General features: G+C 41.7%; 1 long non-coding RNA gene across 1 annotated transcript; it reads left to right on the top strand.

The window, feature by feature from the left end:
- The first annotated feature begins 817 nt into the window (after positions 1–817).
- LOC147724915 (uncharacterized) lies at positions 818–15,661 on the top strand. Its single transcript, XR_015310117.1, has 3 exons — positions 818–869; positions 8,544–8,697; positions 14,749–15,661. It is a non-coding gene; the product is annotated as an uncharacterized LOC147724915 (long non-coding RNA).
- The last annotated feature ends 3,181 nt before the right edge of the window (positions 15,662–18,842 follow it).

Here is an 18,842-nt window from a genome sequence, read left to right on the forward strand (position 1 = left end):
TGTGTAGGCATTGCCCTTGGGTGAAACTTTGTCAATGGAATAATTCACCCTTTGTAATTAAATGTATACATTCATGAATTGATTGAAAACATTGTGTCTTGACATTTTCCAAAAAAGAAATGCAGCCACAAGTTGGGGAAAAAAAATATTCTCCTATTTAGACGAACAAATATTCTCCTGAGAAGCAACCAATGCCCCTTTTCTTATAAGGTGGCTGGACTGTGGAACTCCCTCCCTCTCAGCCTCCGACTTGAAACTGCACACCTCTCTTTCCGGAAGGGTCTAAAAACATGGCTATTCCAGAAGAGTAAATGCTAGCTTCCATTTTCAGCCTATAATAATAATAATAATAAAAGTGGGACAACAATATTTTCAGTTATTTGTGTCCCAAATATAATACATTTAGTTTGTATGTTAATGGCCTTTAATGATGATCTCATAGAATATGGCCAGGTTTGTAGGCATACAGAGCTTCACAGACATCCTTCAATAGGTGGGTGTTACCCTTTCCAGAGACGGAATTGCTAAAATATGAACGCTGTACAGAGCCAGACGTTATATCTGAAATATAGAGAAGTATAATTATTTATTTATGCCTGGTGATGTTACTCAAACTCAGAAAACATATACTGGCAATAATATGTTTTCAATATGGCCAGTATTATAAGCAATACTCAGCATTATATATTTCAAGCCACTACCACCAGTTGCCTCAAAACCTCAAGCAGACCAAATTAAGACGTCTGCATCCCATTATTTGCTTTGAATGTCAAGATATGGGCATTACACTTTGTGTATCTTCTTTTTACATGGTCCAGGTATTTCAAAAGGTCAAGAACCCATAAAACCGGTAACCCAGAAGAAGCCAAGTGAGTACTGTGTTAAGTATTTTACAGTAAAGTATGCATAACATAATGTTCAAAGGTTTGAGGTTGATGATTCTGAATAAGGCACAGAGAATATTACTTTGTTACAGCAGAGTTATGCTAGTTAGCTGTTCTTTTGTAGATGAGTCAGCTCTTGCATTCAATAAATATTTTATCATCTTTCTTTTATAATTGAGAATTTTTCACAGACTTGTTTGGTGTTGCGTAAAGTTTGGTACATAGAATGGTGAAGGGAATGAAAAAGTAATCTGACCAGTCAAAAGGCGCTAAAGATCAATTTTGAAACATCTCCTTTTCAAGATTATCCATCTAGCTATATTTCTTTTGATGGGGCTGTGATTGTACATGATTGTCCAGGTTGTTAGTGGCTAAGAAGGTTGAAAATTGCATGGCCTCAAGATCAAGGCTGATTCCCCACTTGTGATTGAAATCTTCTAATATAAGGTGGGTAGATTAGATTAGGAATTTATTAACGCTCAAATCACACTAGGGCATCTCAGCGCTGACTAGAGATTGGACTTCTGCTAGGGGGAACCGGACTAGAACCAACATTAAAAAAGGAAGGCTTTCAGATGTTTCCTAAAAGTGCCATAATTCGAGATGGCTCGCAGGGCCTGTGGGAGCTGGTTCTCATACCTGGGGGCCAGATAGGAAAAAGCTCTCCCACCTGTCCGGGTGAGACAAATTTGGGGAACATGTAACAGACCCTGTGTGGTTGACCTAAGCATTATACTGGGGCAGTATTTAATCAGTTTACGTTGTAGGTAGCGAGGACCTTTATCGTTAAGAGCGTTATGGGTTAGGCAGCAGATTTTGAAAAAGGATATTTTTTTTACATTAAGCCAATGCAGTTCTCTAAGCAACGGAGTTGATGAAGAGCCAGCCAGGCAATTTGAAGATCCTTCTTGCGGCTGTATTCTGAATGATTTGCAATTTGTCCAGGAGAGTCTCCCCCACTTCTGCCAACAGGGCATTGCCATAATCTAAATGACTAGTTACCATTGCATGAACTAAAGTCCTACGATGAGAGGTGGGTATGAACGGAAGTATTTTCCGAAGAAGTCGGAGACCGTAAAAACATGTACCGGTCGTAGGCGCAACCTGTCTTTAATAGACAGGGAGCGGTCATTTTTATTCCTAGGTTCTTTACCGAATGTTTAGGAGAGGGAGCAGTGCCCAATTGGTCAGGCCACCAATCATTTGACCAGATGTTTGGAGCTTTTCCCATTAACATGATCTCTGTCTTCCCTGGATCCAATTGAAGGTAATTCACAGTCATCCAGTCTGAGATCAGCTTCATACCATTGGCGAAGCGTATTTTTTTCTAGCTCTGGACATTTCCTGATAGTGAACTTAAGCTGAGTATCATCTGCGTATGAGATCATTTCAAAACTCATCTGTTCCGCAAGCTGAGCCAGAGGGGCCATATATAAATATTAAAGAGGGTAGGACTCAGACAAGAGCCCTGTGGGACCCCCTTCTCAAAGGGCATTTTGGCAGAGGAATAGGGACCTTAAGTGACCATTTGTGTTCTCTCTGACAGAAAGTGTTGTAGCCATTTTAAAGTTGTTCCTTTGATACCGCAATCAGATAGTCTCTCCGCTAGCTTAGTGTGAGAGATAGTATCAAAAGCTGTGGAGAGATCTAAAAAAATCAGTATTGAGGAACCACCCGTGTCTATAGTCTGTCCTAATGAGTCGGTAACTGCTAGGACATTTTCCAGCAGTTTCCCTAAGAGAGGTAAAAGGGAAATAGGCTGATAATTGCTAAGGATTATGGGGCTGCTGTGGGTTTCTTAAGATCAGGACAGACCACTGCTTCTTTCTAGGAGGATGGAATTATACCTGTGAGTATGGAGCAGTTGAAAATATCGCAGATTGCTGGTGCGCAGCTCAAAGGTTAGGAGAGCCATGATTTTTGGGGGCATAGATCATTGGGAGACCCTGATTTTCCCAAAGCTAAGCATTTTTGGACCTCCTCGATGGTGACTAGATTAAAGCTCTCCGAAAGAGCAATTAGTTGTCTTCCGCTTCTCCTCCAGTTCTGCCAAAGTATCAAAGACTGAGGGAAATTATCTTAGATGCTGGATATCTTATCCTAAAAAAATGTGGCTATGGAATTACATAAATCCTGGGATTAATTTGGGGACTGACTACAGGCCTTGGGTGAAGTAAAGTCTTTGACTATACTGAACAGAGTCTTTGAGGAATTGCTCGACTGTTCAATTTGTTTAATAATGAAGCTTGGTATCTCTGCTTTTTGGTTCAGATGGTAGCTGTCCAGGGACTGTCTATATAGCAGTCTATTTTGGGGGACCTTACTGGCCCGTCAAGATCTTTCTAGTCATCGCCAGTTTGCCTTTTCTGTCTTTAAGTCTTCTGTATACCAAGGATTTAGGGGTTGCCTATGAACAGGACATCGTTTTTGGGGGATAATCTTGTTACAGGCAGACTCTAACGCAGTCTTAAAAGCCTCTAAGATATTGGAGGCTTCCATCTGATAGTTTACTGGTTCACTGGTAAAGACTCATCAAATGCTTCCATGGTGAGATTGGCCTACGCTGAGCTGGTTTTTTTGTGAGCAGTAGAACAGGTAAAATGTTCCATGAATCAATCAGTTGCTCTCCAGATGAGTGGTAGACTTTGTATATGTGCTGTAGGTGATTGTTCAGAAGTTTTTACTTCAGCCTATAGGTACTGGATTGTTTTGAGGGGTTTACATTCAACATAAGATTTGTGCATGACTGCATCTTTCCAATGTGGTCTTCCACCTTGGTGTACATGGACAATCCAATAGACTGGCAGGAGTTCTACATGGAGTAGGAATTGTGGTGGAGGGATAGCTAATGGTGGGAGTTTGCATAGAAACACCTGTGCTTGGTGAAGGATCTCAAAGCTCAGGTCCAGTAGAAGATTGGACTATTATATTTCCATTATAGAAATGGCAAATGTTCAGGAAAGATGTAGGAAATTATTGATGGTATGTATATCAATAAGGGATATTTTTGGCACTCAGAGGCTTTTAGTGTCCTGTTAAAGGTAGACTACCAAGCATCAATATGGTCTGTGCAAAAAAGATCACAATAGAGAAGGCAGTTTCTACTACTTATATATCCATCGTATATGTGTGTTTCATGGAATCTCTTCAATATCTTGTGCTTGAAGTTTGCAGTGTACTGTATTGAGAGGTTGGCTAGCATGCAATTTTGTATGAGTTGGCTCCACATTTGATCAGGTGTTTGAGCACGGGGTTAGAGTTTGAAGGGTACTTCACGAGATGGTTAATGGTTGAAGCTAACCTAGGTAAAGGGTAGCACCAGTAATTGAGTAGAAAAGGTAATATAAAGTTTCCAAGGTGGGCATGCTTTGGTGGTATGGATCTATCAGTATAAGAGGAGTTAGTGGGCTTTAAATAGCTGATCTAGCAATTGAACTCCATAGCAGATGTCATTAGAATGGGCAAGGGATGTAGAAGGGTGAGAAGAAGAAAGGAATTTAGGCACCAAAGTCAAAACTATCAATGATAAGTACCACAGGAAACTAGGGCATAGTTGCTGAAGAGGGTACTTAAGGTATGCAGCATATTCGGTGCCAACCTAAAGGACAAACCACCACAAACCACCAAACTCATGCAGTCTGCCATTTGCAGACTGCATGAAATGGGAGAAACAAATATGAAGATACAACATTGCGCTCACTCTGTGTTCCATGCCCACAGACACTGCATGCAACAAATGTAAGTCACCCCACAACAGGCCTTATAGGTTAGTTGCATTATATTATAAGTGAGGAGATATGCCCCTGTGCTATCAACTTCAATTGCTAGATTGAAAGTAAGCAGGGACGCCATCTCAAGTTTATGTACTGGGCACTGGTCATTCGAGTTGCCCAGCTTCATGATGGCTATACTGAAACACATGGTGATTGCTATCAAACACATTGTCTTAATAAATCAATAATGATGCCAGCCATGGATTTTCTAAGCTATGTACCCTGAGGGCACCTTAGAGGTGAACCCTGAAAACCTACCAGCCTCTTAATGTTCATGATGAATAATATCTTCCAGCTTGCCACCATAGGCACATTTCTGAACCCCTGCAGATGGGATCCTATGCTCTTTGAGGCTAGAAACAATGCCTGCTCTAGAGGAAGGTGTTTACACCTCCTCCAGCAGAATCACTAATGAATCTGTATACCAAGTCCACGGACTTCAAAATCCCTGCTGCCTTTGATATTCGACCTCAGCCTCACCCAGATATGGAAGATGCCACCCCCTGCCCTGATGCCCATTTGGCACCAGGCCAGGTGTGAAATTGGATATGTAAGTAGACGTGCCCTTGGAGAGTCCGGGTGCAGAGTTGCAAGACAGGTTGGTAACCTTGCATGATACACCGTAGGCAAAGAGGTGGACCACCTAGAAATAGGCTGCAGATTAGGACTTGGGAACTCCCAATGCGAGGCTCAGTTCAGTGGAGCACCATCGGTTATCAAGAACCCAGGTGGGGAGGCTTTTTGTTGGCTGGTGCCAGTGTGTCACAGGCATCCACAGATCCTGGATGGACCTGCAAAGGGGTACACATCAGGACAGCTGGGCCACTCTTGGAGCTGGCCTCTTTGACGCTGATGCCCTTTTTTGGCGCATCGTCTGTGCAGCATTGGACTCAGTCTTGCTTTGGTTGCTGCAAGGGGTCTGGTACCCTGGACATTGGTGCAGGGCAACTATACTGGTGTCCTTCCACTTGGCAGGAAGACAGATCTGATCTCTAGGAACACAATAACCTATTCCTGGTTGACTGCTGGGTCAGTGGACCTGGTAACAGCAGAACAGTGAGCAGGATTCTAAGGATCTTGTTGGTCCCTCTGATTGACTCCCTACTGGAGTTTGTTATCTAGAGTGACTCAAAGTGACCGCAATACAACTAGTGCAATGTTTTAGGAGGAAGCGTTTCAAAGTGTCAAATGCTTTTTTGAGGTTGAGTGAAATGCTTTGATGTACTATAACTTGTAAATTCAATGTCTCCAGAACCTTTGGCTGCATCTTTATCATTGTGGTGTCTAAAGTTACATAAAAATGCAGTTTATTTTTGTAAATTAATGTGGATTTCTTTGGTGTCTAGTCAATTTCCTCTTCAATTGTTTTAGTGCTGTCAATGCTTTACACATTGTGTAAGTCTTGCTGCTCAGAGCCGCAGCTACCCAGGGTTGAGCGGAAGCTTTCACAAATGAGATCCAATGACCCTGAAAGAGGTTGGTCAATTGAAAAAAAACAGAACCCCCTGTTGAATTAATATAACAATTCCTAGGGCAGGGCAATAAATGCATTGGAGTACAAATCCCTAGGCAATTATACATTTACTGATGTTGCAAATCACAATTTTTAAACATAATGCTCTAATGTGAACTCAGTGTAACAATCAATTATTAAAACATTTTTTTATTTTTTAAAACTGGTTAAAATATGGTTTATTACAGTATAGAAACCATTTTTAATATAGACAATACATTAAATATCTCTTTGCAGTATGTTTTGTATGTCTAAAACACATAAGTGTATCACTACACAATAAATCATAAACATAAAATACATGAACATAAACAGTGGCAACGTATTAAGTCTTCTAAGCGCGTTTCGGCGAGCTCTGCGCCTTCGTCAGGAATGCCTCACAAACACTGAATACTCTGGGTGAAGATCACTTTATGGGTTTTATAGTCTAATAGATGGATGAGTGACCAGAATCCTTATCTGTGTCTTTCAGGGTACTGACATGAATCTCCCGAAAACGGCTTTACATGTTGTTTAAAAACAAGGTATTTTTCTTTAACCCCTTCGTCGCTGCGCTAATTCCGCTGCAGCGCAAGAGGGTGAGGGTGAGTCAGCGATTCCATGCTCGTGATGGAACCGCGCCATCATGAGACACGGGTGGTGGGTGCTCATGACAGTGTGGTTCCGTCAAAGCCCCGCATGCTCATGTATCTGCCTGCACAGGCGGGGTATAATGCCGCGTGGGTGTAGTGGCCGCAGCATGACGGAATCACGCCGTCATGAGCACACCCGGTCCGTGTCTCAGGATGGCGTGGTTCCATCATGAGCATGGAAGAGGTTCAAATTTCTGATACTTTCACAACATCTGATCATTGTGATAAAATAGTTACTGGACTTTTGGATGAATGATATGCACAAGCAAACATTCGGGATTTGGACACCCTCAGTTTGGACGTCTGCACGCCAAATCGACCAGTATCTGTCAACTTATTCTATTACACAAATTATTCCTCTTGATGCCTAGATAAATGCAACACAGATCAAAAGTCAATTAACTATTTTATCACAACGATCAGATGTTGTGAAAGTATCAGATATTTTAAAGAAAAATACTTTGTTTTTAAACAAAATATACAGCCGTCTTTGGGAGATATATATCAGAACCCTGAAAGACACAGGTAAGGATTCTGGTTGCTCATCCATCTATTGGACTATAACACCCATAAAGTGATCTGCACACAAAGTATTCAGTGTTTGTGTGGCATTCCTGAAGAAGGCGCAGAGTACGCCGAAATGCGCGTAATAGATTTAATTTGATGCCACTGTTTATGTTCAAGTATTTTATGTTTATGATTTATTGTGTAGTGATACATTTATGTGTTTTTGACATAAACATTAAGAATAATTTAAATAGTGGACATATGCAAATAAGAACTCACTTTTAGTCAGATCTGTGCAAAAATGAGGCAGCAAGGCTATATGATGAAGAGTTCCAAAATGTCAAAAGTCAAATTTAAAAGCGAGAAAGAAGTAGGCAAGGAAAAGACAAACTTGAAGAGTAAAAGAAGGTGGAAATGAGAAAAGAGTTTAGAGTGGCATCAATAGGACATTATAGACAAATACTTTGAATATGGAACATCATGGGGAGAGATAGATCAGATACCTTGAGAATTATGTGAAGGATGTGAACAGCTAGGGGCTTAAGTGTGAACATTGTCACATCTAGGAAGGGATTAGGTACAGATTACACATGTGGCGATTGACTGGTCATCTACTCATGAGTTTTCGTGGGCATGTCTGTTATCCATACCAGAAAATTGGCTGTATATGCTCACTTTGCAAACATGGAAAGTGGTGATGTAGTGATGTGCTGGTGAAAACAGTGGATGAATTACTTCCCTGTGGCACTGATCAAAGTCTAATGTCTCCTCACAGTGGCACACAACACTGTACCATTGCCTTCTTTACTTTACTCTCTCTGCTCAGCGTGGAAGGTGAAACAACTTCCTATAATTCCCAAGAGGGTCAATGTGCCACAGTCTCATTTGGGTGGGTACCAGCTATGAGAAACAATGGGTTCAAGTGGACACTATGGGGGGAGGAAGGCGTTGAGGCTATAGCCGTTGGAGTGCACTAGGCATACCTTTGTAAATACATCTATTTTTTACTACCAAAAGCATCTCCTAATCTTGCATCCATGTCCATGAAAATGTATCCTAACAAAGCTCTGTCAAAAAACCAGTGGGGGACACCTAATGGGAATGCAGCTATATTATATAAGGTTATTATGTTAATTCGTAGTTTTAACTGGTATTGTCATTGTAAGAGTAAACATCTGTTGTGTGGCAATGAAAACAATGGAATTTGTAACAATATTTTCTTTTTTATTTCAAGAGAATTATGTCTTCAGCCAAAGCTGTGCTGCTAGCTGTAACACACAGGCAGGCCCTGAAGCTTACATATTCTGCTGCAACACGCCTCTGTGTAACTCATTAAAATTTCCAAGACCAAAACCGCCACCAATGAAATTCAATATTGAGTAATAAAGGTAAGAATATGATTTTAACAAGGTTCTTGCTAATATGCCCCTCAGTTCGTAAAAATACCCCAAAGTTACGTGTTTACCCTGCAGAACAAGTCACTGTCACAAGTCAGTTCTTATCCAAAAAAGTGTTTAGAGAGGTCAAACGATTAAATGTGCTCACTGATATTAACGCCCTGGGTGCGGCTGCGATTCTGCGCCTGTGGGGCCGTTTTTAAGAGTGGGCGGTTTCATGACAGCCCCAGCCGTCATCAGCACATGAGCACCGTGATGCATGACGGCTGGGGGCCGTCATCAGCATGGAAGGGGTTAAAGAGACTGTAGAGTGGTCATTGTTTTGAAATGCCCATTACCTGATACAATGGTCCACGTGCAATGGGCCGCATGCTCAGGTCAGAAGGGCTGTTACAATAGCCTGAAGCGGCCACCAACAGGTGGCAAAGGAGAGGCTAGTTATGCTAAAGCTTTGTCTGCATAATATGCAGAATGAATATTGACCACCACACAGTACTCCATGAAAGTTTTTGGATTGTCACCGATCCATGGGACACATCAGAACATATTGATACTACGCTTTAAAGCTGTCTATTCTTGATCCCCTCCAATGTCTCATTTTGTACCGCAGCTCACCCCACCCCTCGTTCTGTTCCTGTCTGAGATGTGGAACCCCCTTCAAAGCATTTTTGGTCGCCTCAGGTCGCAATTGTACAAAATAAAATTCAAAAATTGTTGTTGCCTACTCTGTTTGTTGGGAACCACAAAGCAGGGCATTTGAGGTCAAAGGATGAGGCGTGTCCTTTATCATGGAAGGATTTATGAGACCTGAGAAATAGGCTTCTGATTGTTATGTCAGCAGGTAAAGTGGTGTGGTCTTTAGTAATGGCTGCTTCCTTCATTACCCACTGAGTAATCACAAGCCTCTCCTCCAGATTACTGATTTCATCATTTTTGGCCCTCATTTTTGTTATTTAAATTTACACCACTAGTTGTCACTAAGTTATCCTTACCCAGTCGTGAAGAGGCGGATTTCCTTGTCTCCAGTGTATCAGTTGCTCTTCAAAGAAAGTCCAATGAAAGAAGGGTGTCCCAGTCTGGTCTCATTCGGGTGCTGACGGGTGCTGATGGGCCTGCCCTTGGCACGTCCTGTGCCGTGGAGTCAGGAGCAGTGCTTTATAGCATGTGGTGGTGGTGGCTTCACCTCCTTCTGCAGCTTGGTTTGTCCAGTGTATCGGGGCCAGGGACAGTGCTGTACTGGTGGTTACCCCGCCCCTCCTGCAGCATGGCTAACACTGGGTTGATGACTTGTGAAACATTCAGTCCCCAACAAAATACTTGGGGCCATATGCATGAACCCGTTTTCCCACAGACGCAGAATGTGTCAGACCCTTTGATGCAGCTGGTCCTTGATGTGTCCAGCGAAGCCAGGTCCGGTGCAGAGATCCATAGCCGGCGGAGGTTGTGGCTCCGCCCACCTCCTGTACCTTGATTGCTCTGCAGTCCCCAACGAAGGGGCGGATTTACAAGCCCCTTGCAACACTTTTACGCCGCCATTGCATCACTTTTGTGACGCAGCGGAGGCGTAAACCATGCGCCACATTGCGACCTATTTCCAACCCGACGCATCTAGGCAGATGCGTCACGTTGTAAAGCCCTGCACCACATGAAACCTGCGTCAGGTTTCATGTGGGCGTTCTGTCGCAGGGTGGGCGTTCCCTCGCAGGAAAGCCACGTTAAACTGATGCAGTGAAATCTACAAGATTTCACTGAGTACGTTTTAAGACGCTGCTGCGTCAAAGCCTTACGCCTGCTTGAAGAAGACGTAAGGAGTGAGGCACCATGTTGAGTATGGGCGGCCCCTATGCATTGCAGGAGTTGCATCTCGCTTGAGACGCGACTTCAGCAATGTGCCGCCCGTGCGCCTCAAGATGCGTCACGCATCTGCCCCTCCTTGCACCATGGTGCGCTGCATTGTAAATGCGACACATCTGCGGTGGCGCAAGGGGGGATTACGTGACGCATCTGTTCTGGCGCATCCCTGCTGATTTGCAGAGATGCGCCAGATTACGTAAATATGCCCCAAAGTGCTCAGTGTGTTCCCCGCAGTGGGGTCAGGAGCAGCGCTTTGAAGCGCATGGTGGTGGTGACTATGCCCCCCCTGATGCAATGACGACTGGGACCCGCAGTCCCCTCCAAAGTATTTCATGTGTCAAGATCAAGATGAAAAAAATGTGGTCTCTTCTTTTTTAATTGTGACTTATACACTGGTGGTCAGTCAGCTGCCACTTATCATGTAAGTATTGTACCCCCCTGAGCACACTTATAATAATCTGAGTAAAAATCTAAACCATATTATGGTTTACACAAATTGTTAGTACTTGACAAGACTCAAAATATCAAATGAATTCAAGTCCATTCATCAGTAGTTGCAGTCTCTTTGTATCTCCAAAATTTATTCCAATCCAATGTTCAATATTTCTGTGCATTCAGTTTAACAGTCCAGTGTAGAGATGGTACATCTGCCTTAGCCAACACGTGTTTCGTCGTGTATATATATAACTCTTAGACTTCCTCAGGGCTCGGATATATACTTGTATCCAGTAGAAAAAAGGTTCCTTGACTTATATCTTGTTTAAAGCTCTATTCAAAGTAAGTAATCACGAGTGGATTCTGAGGATATATGCGAGTATATGTAACACTCTGGTATCTTCCTCTTTCAAAATCAATCCTTAGTGCACAGTATCAGTCGTAAATACAACATAAACGAAATGGGTCGATATGTCTTCCAAAAGTATCCAATGATAATATCAGATGGTCATGCCGTTTATCATCCAAACTACCCTCTCCTGCGATACGGCAGCAAAAAGTCCTCGCTGCTCTTTGGCGTATCATGTAAAATGTGTATGTCTCAATATATATATGAGCCATTTATAACTCAAAATATTTTATACATTTAAAAAACATATGTCTATGTTGTCTCATTGGCTTGGAGACTAATCTGCAATCTTTGTAAGAGCTTGTGAGGGACTCCTTTAAAGTATTTGCTGCCCTTTTCTAGAGAAATCTTAAATTTCTCTTTATAAATATGGTACATACTATTTCACTGACTACCACTCTATCTTGGTAAGTTAGTACAAATATTTAGGCCTTTGGTTTAAATTTTACACATTGATGTATAGCATTACTTCAGAATTGAACCTGGTCTCATATAACATTCTTAATGTGCACTTGTAAAAAGTTTTTCTTAGTAAGCCAATTTAGAAAGACACGTTTCTTATTATAATTTTGTGCATTTAAGATTGTACATTGAAACAGCAAGAGGTAGGCTACTTATGCTACAATCTGCATTGCTTTTTTCTTATTAGACTGCTTTTTGACACACAACGGGTGTTGCAGTCCAGTATTGCCAAATAGCTACAGAGCCATGCGCCAGTGTATTTATTAGGTTATAGATTTACATGTAAGTACTTTATGTATGTCTCAAAACGTTTACTGATATCAATTTAAATAGTCCCCATTCTGCATCACATGCGTAATGAAAGTGTACTCATTACTAAAATTGACCTATTGTCAAAAAAACTGATTATTCATAAACATCTCACATTACATTTTCATTATCAATGTGTGTTGTTTTGTTTTTCACATTTACATGTGTGGAAGTGTTAACAGTATAGTGATATATTTTGGATATTTTTTGTTGTGTAACTTCTTTATATTACAATTGGAGATGTTGTACCAAGGCCATGTTATTAGTCATTCAGCCATGAACAAATTGAAATTCATTGCAATATTTAAAATATAACACAGTTTTAACGTTTACAAATATATAATTTGAGGGCACCGGAGGATTGTGAGTATACTCTTTTTAGAGATGCACCCTTTGTCCCGGCCGATACACAGAGAGCGTTGGGAGCTGTAAGGGAGGGTAGAGCCCCAGGTATTGAAGGAATCTCCGCCGACCTTTTCTTAAACGATAAATCTAACTGGGTTCAGTACATCACCATTTTGGCTAATGCCATTACTTAAGGTGCTCCAGTCCCAACATCATGGAAAGGGGCTGAAATTGTACCCATCTTTAAAAAAGGCGACACGTCGAGACCAGAAAATTACAGGCCCATAAGTTTGATAGACTGCTTACAAAAAGTTGTGGGTTGCATGGTCTTGAATATTGTTCAGGAGTGGATTGATGAACATGCAATTCTGTCACCCTTTCAGGCGGGCTTTCGGTCAAAAACCAGTACAGTGGAGCAGATCCTTCGTTTTATATCACTAAATTGGCGCACTGTGGTCTTTGGGAATGGTTGACTTTATGTTGCTTTTGTTGACCTTAGGTCAACCTTTGACCTTGCTCCTCGCAGCAAATAAAGGTCTGTCCTATCTGAGCTGGGGATGGCATCTAAATTATTAACATTAATCATTCATCTGCATGAGTATAATTTTGCCCACATAAGATGTGGTGATCAGGGCAGTGTCACAGATTCATTCCCTGTGGACCAATGAGTCCGCCAAGGATGCGTGTTAGTGCCAACATTATTCTCTCTTTACATCAATGGTATAGTGGACTCTTTTATGCATGTAGCCACTGATGCCCCAGCTGTGGCCGGTATCCGCACACCTATCTTACTATTTGCGGACGATACGCTCATTTTATCTAAAAGCCCCAGCGGCCTCCAAACTGCCCTGAAGTATTTTAACGGTTTCTGTACTTCTCGGGGACTGGAAATTAATAATAATAAAACAAAATGCATGATCATTTAGGGGCGGTATAACAATGGATAACCTCCCCTTGGAACAGGTTAAGTCTTTTGTATATTTGGGCATAACTTTACAACAAGATATGGGATGGAAGGGCCAAATGGATATGTCTGTTTTGAAATTTCGCCACAACGGAGGGGCTATCTATACCAATCATAGGCTGTCACATACCAAACCTATAAGTCCGGTCATACAAATGTATTATTCGCAAGTTTTGAGCTCTACGTTGTATGGGGCTGAGTTGTGGGGCTTAGGAAACCTTAGAGCGATTTCTATTGTAGAAACAAAGTTTTTAAGGAAAATCATAGGCGTCCCACAAAGTACCCCCTCAGGCCCATTGTTGTATGACCTTGGCTGGAAACCTGTAGCTGACCTGGCCAGACTTCGCCCCCTCTTATATTGGCGGAGGCTCTGGTCCACAAAGGAATTAAAACACTATGCGTAAGGCATTATGGACGTTATTTTGGCAGATAGCCAAAATAGAATTAAATGGTTTTGGGAAATCAAGTCCCTTCTTGAAATGATGGGCCTGAGTGTATTATGGACAGACCCTGCCAATGAGCCTTTCACCTCTAAAGAAGCTTTCAAGGCAAAATATTGGGAAATGGTGTTCTGCAACACATACCGCAGCCAAACTTCTTTATCTTTAACGGGTACATTTATGGAATTTAAATCCTCTCCCTTTCTTGAGCAATACTGGGACACCATAAATAAACCCTGTGACCGAAAATTATATTTCCAGCTAAGGATAGGCACTCTGCCAATAAGAGTATTTACTGCAAAGTGGGGTGAAGGGGAGTGGGATAAAAGCCCTTTCTGCGTAGACCGAATTGAAACAGTACCCCATGTTCTCATAGCTTGCCCTGCATACTCTACTCCTCGGCGTGCATGGCTACGTCCAATAGCTAAATCACTGGACCTTAGAAAGTGTGCCGAGGCTTTGAGAGTACTTTGTTCCGATCCTGCACCACCAATTGCCATGCCAATGGCTACATTTTTAAGCTGGTCATGGAGTATGCGTATGCGCCACATTGGTAGAATCCAAAGCTGAGTAACACCTAAACTCCCCTGATTACAATAACAGTTTCAATTAACTACCTTTGTATTACATTCTGATTCTTTTAAATACCTTTTAATCTAATGGAGTAAATGTTCTTTCCTCTTTTTATTATATTTATACTGCATATTTTAATGTTTTGTAATTTATGGTTTTTAACGCACTTGTTCTGTTATATGTATGTGCTTTAAGACTTAATTGTCGTAATAAAGCTTTTGAATTTGCATCATTTTATTTGTCTTCATTAGGTACACAACAGCAAAATGGGCCATGAAATATTCAGTCCTCCACTCTGCCTACTGAAGAATACCTTGAAGCCTATGTAAGCCTGTGAACACCCCCTCATGCGGATGAGTTTGAAGAAAAGCCAGGTCCATTGGGGAGAGTGAGCCAGCAAACTCATAAAACTCACCCGACTATTGGAGGAAGTCAGCAAGCAGTACCCCATGTCTGTGCACATATGGACGTTGCCATCGTAAACATGCAGCCCTGAGTCCCTATTCAACCTGTAAGTGTGGCTACCTTTGTCCTGGCACCAGCTTTCACTGTTGCATCTGCAATTAGTGATCTGCCATGGTGCGCTACATCTGTGGCCACTCAGAAAGCCACAGGGACAGACAAGTGGCGCTGGTTCTCCAGCAGGGAGGGTGACTCGGGGGGCTGGCCCATTATCTCACAGTGTGGGCCAGCATCTGTTAGATGTGGCTAGTTGGCAAGATGATTCATCTTACCTAATGCTAGACCTACAAAGGGCCCACAACTATCTGCTACAGTCAAAAAACGAGATCAGTCAAGACCAGCCTGAGATGAGTTGTTCAGGCGCGGCCGGTGCAGGTAAGAGCTGTAGGGTGGAAGGGTGGGATGGGGGAAGTTGACAAACGACAAGAGGGGAAACTTAAGGTAAAAGAAAACCATGGATCATCTGGCTGAATCGGCAATAATATCTTCCAAGGCTCAAAAATAAGTGTCTCCTGTGCATGGTCATCATGTAAATGTTTCCACATGTTGTTTTGTATTACCTTACTGGCTCATGGTTACCTGCGTGTAACTTGGAATACTTATAATATGTGGCACAGCTTTAATGTTTGATTTACCCTTACAATAATCTCATTTTCTCAGACCTTAAAAAAAAAAATGTGGTTTCTGATTTTTGTGAATAAAATATTTTGGGGGATTGACTAACTTGTGTGAGACTATCAATGCAAAGTAAATACAGCGAGATTTGTAATCAAATGTTTGTAAACGCAGAATAAGTTGGATAGTTTTAAAGACTGGTTTCAAAAAGACAAAGTCAAACAAGACAAAAGTATGACAATAACTATCAAACAGATTAAGTTAATATTATTTATATTTAGCTAAATGATTCAAAGGCCACAGAAAATCTACCACAGTTCTACACATGAGGCAAAGGGGCTACGAATATGTAAGACAGGTACAATCTCTAACCAATCTGAGCAGCATGGATGTAACTGACACCAAAGCAGCACGAAGTGACTCATTAGCCACCGATCAAAAGCATTCCATTAACATCCTCCTAACATTGCAATAACAACAAACACTAACCTTTCTTGCAAATGCTTATTAAAACTGAAGAGTTTCACATACCTACACACCTACATTGCCTGTAGGTCAAGGTAAATTGAGAGGATACACCAGCAACATTATTGGCCACTCCATGAGTAATATACAAACAAAGAACAAGCACAAAGTAGAATTCAAAAACCTTAGGCTAATTAACAAGTGTTTGATGCATTTGAGGAAGCCTCATATAGTGAAAAGCAAACTGTGAGTTATATATCTTCACAACAAACACCAAAGTTTGAGTAGTTGAATTACTAAAACAAGTGCTGGCAGTGTTCCATGTACCCACTTATGCACTTCAGCGGATGACAGGATGAAATGCATCTTTTTTTTGGTTTAAAGAAACAATTTTCTGCTATCATATATGCTTAATCATTCCTTTTGTGATAGTAACTTACAAAGCTGAATAATATTTGTGTAGCTTTACATTTTTTCACCGACAGCTAGCTTTACTGTCTTGATATCTTACCTTTATTTGTGACGCAGTACAGGTTTAACGGTGCTCTAACTGATACCTGTGACATATAAATATAATCAATTAAATAGTCATCTCAGTTTATAAATAAAAGTCCCTGAGATAACCTACTCCATGCTCACAGGGCCTGGAACCAATATGTGACTTGCTATAAAACACACATGTTGCCACAAACTGCAGGGAGACAACAGACCTTTCTGCAATGCAAGTATTGATGCTGGTATGGTTCTTTACATTGACACAGTTTGTATCAATATAGACATATATAAATGCACACGTTGATGGGAAACTTAAGGCAGTCATCGATGTTTACCTGTGTTTGAATATTGATTTATTTAGATGTAGCTGCGTAATAATGCAAAATAACTAGATCTGCTGTGTGTGGCTTACGAAGAGTACAGAAACAAGGATATTTTTATGTATATAACATTTTCCAAAACATTGACCTTAGGGCTCTTTCTACTAGTGTCCAATTCTGCTGAACTGGCTTTAATGAACTTCAATAATGTTTTCATCAAACAGCACAGCTGAATCGTATACCTTGAACATAAGTGATGGTTCAAAATGGCGGTGTACTGGTCATGGTGATCTAGTTCCTTAAGTGGCACCTCATGACAATGTTATTGTTATTTTTTAGGAGGTTCACATTCTGAAATATTTTTATGCAACTAAGCTAAATTAAGTTTTACCATAGAAACGTGTTTACAACGTTATATAGAGGTTGTAATATGTGTGTAAGTGTCTAACCAGGACGGCATGCTACCCACCATGAAACCGATTATGACCTCATCAAAAAAAATTGAAAAAAATAAATTTGCATCACAAATGTTTGATGTAAGACCCACTAACTAATATCATGGTAACAAGCTGAAAAAGACCACTTTTGGCTTTTCTATATTTATCATCACACATAATGAACTACAACAGATTTTCGCCAGAGCAGCGCTTGCACGCTGATTCTAGGTGTCACCTGAAAATGAATGTATTGTGATTGTGTGTTATGTAACTTGTGCTCACTTACCCCATCAATGCATAATCAGCAGGACCTCTGATCTCCTGGCCGGAGTTGCTCTCTACGCCAGCAGCTCCGCAGTTGTCTCGTTGCCGCTTGCGCCTCTCCTGGTAGGTGTTCGAGGCCCATATCTGACTGCCTGGTTGTGCCCTGTTCCTATGCCTTCTTGATTTGTCTTCTGTCTTTTCATCTTGCCATTTTATTTTGCCTGTCTTCAGTATTTCCCTTTTTCTGTTTGCCTGTATTATGTATTTGCCTTTTTCTTTTGCCTGTACTCTCCATTCTTGTGTGCCTTATTTTGCTTAAATTGTACCTGTATTCTGTCCCTGTTACCTGTGCCCTCCATTGCCAGTTGTTCGCTGCCCCTGCCTGCCACTACTGCCCCATGGCTCCTCCCCCTTCCCTATTTAATGGTGGCCGCTGCAGGGTTTTGTGAGCAGGACCTCTGACCTCTTGCCAGAGTCCCTGCTCTCCGCCCCAGCAGCTCTGCTGTTGTGTCGTTGCAGCCTACACCTCTACAAGTGTTCAATGCCCCTATCTGTCTGCCTGTGCCTCTGCCTTCTTGATTTGTTTTTTTATCTTTTCATCATGCCTTTTTATTTTAACTGTCTTCGGTATTTTACTTCTATTTTAGCCTTTTTATTTTGCCTCTTATTCTGTATTCTATTGTGCCTTATTTTGCTTTAAATTGTATGTAGGAAGGTGGATATCTGACTATGGTTACCCCCAAACTTTTTGCCTGGTGTTTAGCTGGTTTTTGATTTAGTTGGCCTGGGATCCTGCTATTCAGGGCCCCAGGCTAATTGCTCTCTCCTTAAAATGGACTCCATGTACCTTAGGTACATACACCATTGGATCTGGTTCACCTTTTAGGCCCCTGTAACAGTGTACCCTAGGTACCCAGGGCATAGGTGTATCCAGGGCCGGACTAGGAACTGAAAGCAGCCCTGGCAAATGTAACCAAACCAACCCCAGTCCGGTGGCTAGCGAGCGAGTGCAGCGAGCGAGCCTGACTACCACTTGGCAGGGTTTGGGGGGGTTCTCCCCCCAAGAAAATTTTGGAAAACGACAGACCAAAATGGTGAATTCTACAGCACATTTTTGATTACATTTTCAAATTGTATCAACTTTCAAAGCACAGAAAATAGTAGATGATGACCTTAAAGAACCTCAGGTTACCCACCCAGTCATATGTACCCATAGACATTCTTTCGGAGAGCACCAAAAATAGACACAAGTCGTGAATCAGAGAGAACAAAGTGAGACCAGCCCCC

This window comes from Lissotriton vulgaris, chromosome 4_1, assembly GCF_964263255.1.
Source record: "Lissotriton vulgaris chromosome 4_1, aLisVul1.2, whole genome shotgun sequence".
In the NCBI taxonomy this organism is placed as follows: domain Eukaryota; kingdom Metazoa; phylum Chordata; class Amphibia; order Caudata; family Salamandridae; genus Lissotriton; species Lissotriton vulgaris.